General features: G+C 41.1%; 1 protein-coding gene across 1 annotated transcript in view; it reads left to right on the top strand.

Moving 5' to 3' along the window:
- The first annotated feature begins 5,827 nt into the window (after positions 1–5,827).
- The window catches only part of Rora (RAR related orphan receptor A), a 165,645-nt gene continuing 165,584 nt past the window's right edge, over positions 5,828–5,888 (top strand). The window contains exon 1 of the mRNA XM_010641230.2: positions 5,828–5,848. The gene's annotated coding sequence lies outside the window, so the exon portion shown is untranslated. The remainder of the gene's footprint in view (positions 5,849–5,888) is intronic.

Raw genomic sequence — 5,888 nt, 5'->3', positions numbered from 1 at the left:
TTAGCTCTGAAAAAGGACAAGAAAGAAACTTTGGGCTCTGGCCTGGTCCTGTTGATAACATGGCAGGGAGGAGGTTAAGTGTTCCCGAATTCATTTTCAAAATTCTTACCCAAGCTCCCAAGCACCAATTTCCCAGATTATCCACCTGTCCTGCAATAGTCCCTTATGAGCGTGCTTCTCTCTGCCAAAGGGCTTGCTTTCTCTTGTCTGATGCAAAGTATCCACAAGAGTATACGGTTAGAAAGTGTTTTAGGGGGAAAACCGCTTTAGGCCCTTTGCCCCTGTAAATCATCTTAGATCTTACCAGGCCCTTGAGCACACTAGGCAATTGCTCTACCACTGAGCTAACTCCACCCTGGGCCCTCTCCTTTTTGGATGAATAAGAACACAGAGGTCAGAGGGTTTGAGCCATTTTCCCAAGAACTTAGAGCTTCAGTAACAGGCGTGGTATGGAGTCCTGGCATCCTGAGGGAAGGGGGAATAAACCTTAGGAAAGGCTGCAGATTTGTAACTCTTCTGGGAATTTAATAGTCAGTGTACACGGTGAGTATAATATCATAATTCAGGACAATAAAAGATGGAATTAACTCATCATCTCTCTCTATCCTCCTGTCTTCCTGCCACATTTACCTGAAATGGGGGAATTCTGATATATTTGGGGGTAAAAGAACAACTTCCTTCCATTTTCATGTGTCGTTTTCATTTGTTAGTTTGCTTTGTGATGAGCATAGAATGAATCCGTCCTTATTAGGCCATCTCGACTCGATACTCCTTATGTCATTACAAATCAGGGCAAGAAATGGCACAGGCTGCGTTCTGGCAAGGCGGCCAACGAATGTTAGATGGAGACTTGTCCAGGATTCAAGGCCTCTGGAAATGCTAGCTTAGTAACCGGCCGCGTCTGGGGAGGAGGAAAGATGCCATCTCATAGAAAAAAGGGGGAAAAAGTTAAAATTAACTTGGTATCCAGACACTTGCCTAGAAACCAACAGACAATAAGAAGTCCATCACGGAAGTTAATTGGTCCAAGATTTGGCACTGATTGAAAATATCAGATTACATTCCTAAAGTGCTCTGCTCTGGATGGCTATAACTCTGAAACTTTTCCCTGCTGATAAGCATGACAGTGACAAATTTGTGTTATTTTCATGACATTTCCTTTGCTTTCCTTTGAAGCCTGGTTGGCTAAATTGAATCAGGCAGTCTTGCTGTATTAGAAGCCCTGTTTCGCTCTGGATAGTGTTTGTGGGGCTTTTTCTCCCTTATTTTCAGAAATTTTAATTGGCAATTTTAAACAATTGCCATATTGTAAAGTGCTCCAAAGCATGGCATGGAAATGTCCCAGGTGTGTGCTTGTGCAAGTGGGGTGTGTGTGTGTGTCTTTGTGTCTGTCTGTGTCTGTGTGTCCATCGGTAGCTGTGAGAACAAGGAGTTTGGCAACTTCATCAAAAGGTACTGTTTTTCTCTAGCCCTGATAATTTAAAAGATTCACCCAAGAAGTACACCTCTTACTTAATCTATGTTTAAGCCCACCTTCTTTTCCCTTTGGTTTTTAAAGGCAAGAGGAAAATTTCGGGAGTTCACCTTTGTTCAGGAGTTACACTGGGTTTTGTACAGTGAGGAGGGGTCTGGCAGCCTGTCACTCAGAAAGAGGTGCTGCTCTGATGCTTAGAAGCAGGATTAGGAGCCATTGATGGATGAACTGGAAGAAAAACAAAGAAATCGTGTGGTGCAGCTACCCCATTCCACAGATGAAAAAAACTAAGGTTCAGAGAAGCTAAGGCCCAAGTCATCCACCGAGTTCATTCTGGGTTTGGGGAATGAGTTTTGTGTTTGGAAACTTGGTTTTCTTCTGTCGCTCACACGGTAGGACCAAGGCCCTTTCTCTGCAGGCAGCATTCCCCCACCCCTCACCTCTTTTGCGATCTCTGGGAAAGGATCTTGGTATTCTTCCCAGTCATCCAGAAGTTAGTCAAAAACGTCACACCCTCACTTTGAGTCCCTCGGTGAGGCAATCGTTGTCCTGCGACTCTCAGACCAGCAGCCCCTACCAGTGTCTTCCCTTGCCATCCTGAGTGCAGAAACCAGTGTTCGGAATTTGGAGTAGAGCACATTTTCTTGAGGAACATGACTGTTGGCCTTGTGCTCTCTTGCATCATATATATAAGGACATTTTCTAGGAAGGGTGCTCGGTCTAAAATCACAGTCCTGGGCCCTGTGTCAATGGGAATCCCAGAGACCTTGTGTAAGGTAATGGGATGGCTTTCTGCAAAATGAAGTAATTGAGTTTCTTAAAGTCATACTGGGTACACTGTTCACCCTTGACCAAAGTGAATAACATTTATATGAGTGTGTAAAGCTCACATATCACTTTAATTTTCATGACAGCCTTTTTAAGTATTAGGATGATTATATATAATTTTAAAGACCAAGAAATGCAGGCCTAGCAAAGCTGAGAAACATGCTCAAGGCCTCTCAGAGGCAAGACTGTGAACGGGCCAAGGTGGCAAGCTCAGGTCAGCTTGTCTTCAAATCAAGTTCCCATAAGAGCTGCCTGGAAGAGATTTATCATTTTATGCTTCAGAGTAGAATTAGGGCTACTTCCCTCCTCAATACCGGTGGTGATTTATCTTTAGGAAACATAATTCTCCCAAGAAATCTCCATCCACAGCTGCTGCTGGTGGTGGTAGCATTAAGTTTAGATAAGATTTTTTTTTTCCAAAGGTCTTCCCTTCCACTTAAGGGGAAGATTTTGGAAAGAATAACTGTTGTGATCTGGCTGAGGCTGAGTTCTCTTCTTTGGTGGGAAAGATGGGAAATCTTGGAACATCTGAAAAAATGAGAGAGAGAAAACGGAAGACTCATAGCCTAAGTGAAGGCAAAAAAAAAAAAAATAGCTTGTAGTAAGAAGGGCACACAGCAGGCTGTGATGGAAGGTGCTGGGGCGCAAGGGTAATTCAGGGTTCCTGGCAGGATGTTCTTTGTTCTAGAATATTCTGGAATATTCTCCATTTAACTCAAAAATGTCTTCTAGTTAGAGAGTCTATGGTTTCTAGGTGCTTGCACCAGTATCTATTTTAGTACATCTTTCACCTAAGCCCACATGAGGTCAGGGACAGGGTCACTTAGGTTTAAATTATTTACAGAGCTGGCTCTTGAGAGGTATGCTTGTGGATGTCAATCCTTTCTCAAATATTTACTCTTTTGAGAGGTACTGTCTATGCTGGACTTTAAAGATGTGCCATGGGCATTTGTACAGTCCAAAATTAACTTTACAGAAAAAACGTTTATCTTGGTTTCTCTATCTGAGAAATGAAAAGGATATTTTCTACTTGTATGTTTATGTGTAGTGCATGTAGGTACACCTGTGTCTTTACTTCTAAAGGGTTATTTACGGTAGTACTCTAATGTACTTCAAAGCATTATGGAAAGGAGCCATTCCAGCCATTAGTGTGATGAAGGTTGTTTGTCAAGGAAAACAAAAGGGATTTCCAAAAATTTTCTGAGTATTCCACTAAATTTATCTTTTTTGTGCACTGCTTTTATTTGCTCTTTCTGGGAAAATAGAATGCCATCTTCAAAATGGCTACAAAGTAAAAATAAACAATACGCAATCAGAGCTTCATAACTAAGAACTGTAATACACCTTTTTAAAATATTGCTTTTCTAGCAGGGATATGTACTTAAGCTTTTCTCCACTCTGCTTAAAAAGGTATTTGAATTGATTAATATGTCTTCATTGTCTATAACAAATACAATTTAAATTATATTTGTATAAGTTAGTGCTTCCAGGTAAAATATCAGTTGCCTAGTAAAATTTGAAATGAAGATAAACAATAAATTAGTGTCTGAAATTCAGATTTAACTGGGCAATTCTGAAAATTATCCACAGAATTAGGCAACCTCAATATAAGCTTAACCTTGAGTTGCTTATACTGACTTTTGATCTTTTCACAAAACTATAGGACTGAGAGTTTGCACCACGGCTGGCAGGCTTTCTCTTGGGGAGAGATATGCAAAGTTTTAGCTCCATCCCTACTCCTGTGACCTCCAACATCAGGCAGCATTATTGGAGAGACTTTCAAAATCTATTATCAGTGTAATCATCATGAAAATATTTGATGAGAACACCGTGTCACGCTGTATAATAAATTTAAGTAGAAAAGTCAAATCAGTATTATTTTCATAAGGGACCTGGATATCAGGAGAAAATAGTTCCACACTCAGCGAATATAGATAGGTCTGTTTGGGGCTGTGTTAAATCCAACTGTGTGGAGGTTTTGAATAATCAAGAGTGACGGTCTAAGCACTTTCTCTCCAAAGTGATTTTACAGAAAGCACCATTTCCTAAGGAAATACACCTTGAGCTCTCACAATGCTGAAAGAGCACTAATGTATCCGTTTATTGGGGTTGGTGTCAGGAGCTAGAGTTGCAAACTGTATTCAGATTTTAAATTTTACTCACTGTTGTTACTGGGGGAAGTAGCTTTCCCATGCTAAAGTTTCCTTCAAAAAATTCTTAGTTTCCATGTGATAGAGCCTTCAAAAATCTTTGCAGAAAGTTCTAACTTCACTTTGCAAAGCCAACTCAAACATAATGAAAAACAATATAGTTTTCCTCAATAAAAAGGAGGAGAAAAAAAAAAGAATTTGAGTTGGGCTATGTAATTTCAGCTTCCCTAAATAAGGCCTTTGGAAAATAGTGGGGGGGGGACAAGTGTGTGATTTTGGTCTTGGACCACAACTTTGGAACTAATCTTTTTTTCTTAACATCGACCGTGGGTTTTCATAACAGATTTCTTCCCTGGACAACATGTTCCATAGTTCAGTAATAGGTCTGAGCAGAGTGCCAAATGTTTCGACAACTTTTGCTTTCCAAATGAGGGTTAAATAGTTCTCCTAATAACTTGAAAGGGGGAAAAAAAATGTTTTTTCAAGGTTGACCGCCGTTCGTAGTCACAAGCTAGATGTTTTCAACAGCTTGATGACTTTGCGCCTATTTAGTCTGGGGAATATCTCCCAAAAAGAATGAAGCATAAAATGAGTTTTGACTGTGGAAATTCTGAACCAGAGGTGGTAGGCTTTGCGTTGAAGTACGCGTGCCTGCTGTCCCTGTCGGCCCTCTGGTTCCAGATACCACTGAGCCATACTTGTCACCTGCTGTCTGTCAGTCATCCTGCAAGCGTCAGACATGCTGACTCATGAATATTCCGTGTTTCTTGCTGTTCTGTCTCATGCATCTCGCTGCCTCTTGCGGAGAGGTTCCAGCCATTCCCCTTCTTGCTTGTGTGTGTACAGATACTTAGGTACATTTGGTGGCGGTATTTTCCTTCACCGTTAAAAGTTACACTTCACGTGAGCGGGAAGGGCCCTTTTCATTAAAAAGCTAACAGACTCAGTGGCCATGCCAAATTAATTGCTCTGTTGCTCCACTGGCTCTTGTCTTAGATTGGCATCGCTCTTTTGTGCCTTAGATCTTTCCCACTCTGCCTATAAACGTGATTGTCTCCCCTATTTCCAATAAAGAAATTACAGCCTCCTCTCTTCCTGTTTCACTGTTTCATTATCGTCTGCTATTTCTTTTTTCCACAGCACCTTACACACCAGTGGGTGACGCTCATACTCCGACATTCACAGCTGCACATGGCTTTGGGTTGGTCTGGTGTCCCTACCAGACAAAATTAAAAGTAATCTCGCTTCTCCATCCCCATCCAAGCATGATGGCTTCCTGAACACACTCTGAATGGTGTGTATTCATTCATTCAAAGGAGCACATACAGGATACTTTCTTACCTTTGCATTATTTCTTCTCTTGCAGGTATCTCAGTCACAAAGAAGACGCATACATGTAAGTAGTGCTTCTTTTTTTCTTTTTTTTTTTTTTTTTC

This window comes from Fukomys damarensis, unplaced genomic scaffold, assembly GCF_012274545.1.
Source record: "Fukomys damarensis isolate Sample0158 unplaced genomic scaffold, DMR_v1.0_HiC HiC_scaffold_25, whole genome shotgun sequence".
In the NCBI taxonomy this organism is placed as follows: domain Eukaryota; kingdom Metazoa; phylum Chordata; class Mammalia; order Rodentia; family Bathyergidae; genus Fukomys; species Fukomys damarensis.
The sequence above is the reverse complement of the archived record's forward strand: the minus strand, read 5'-3'. Positions and strand labels throughout refer to the sequence as shown.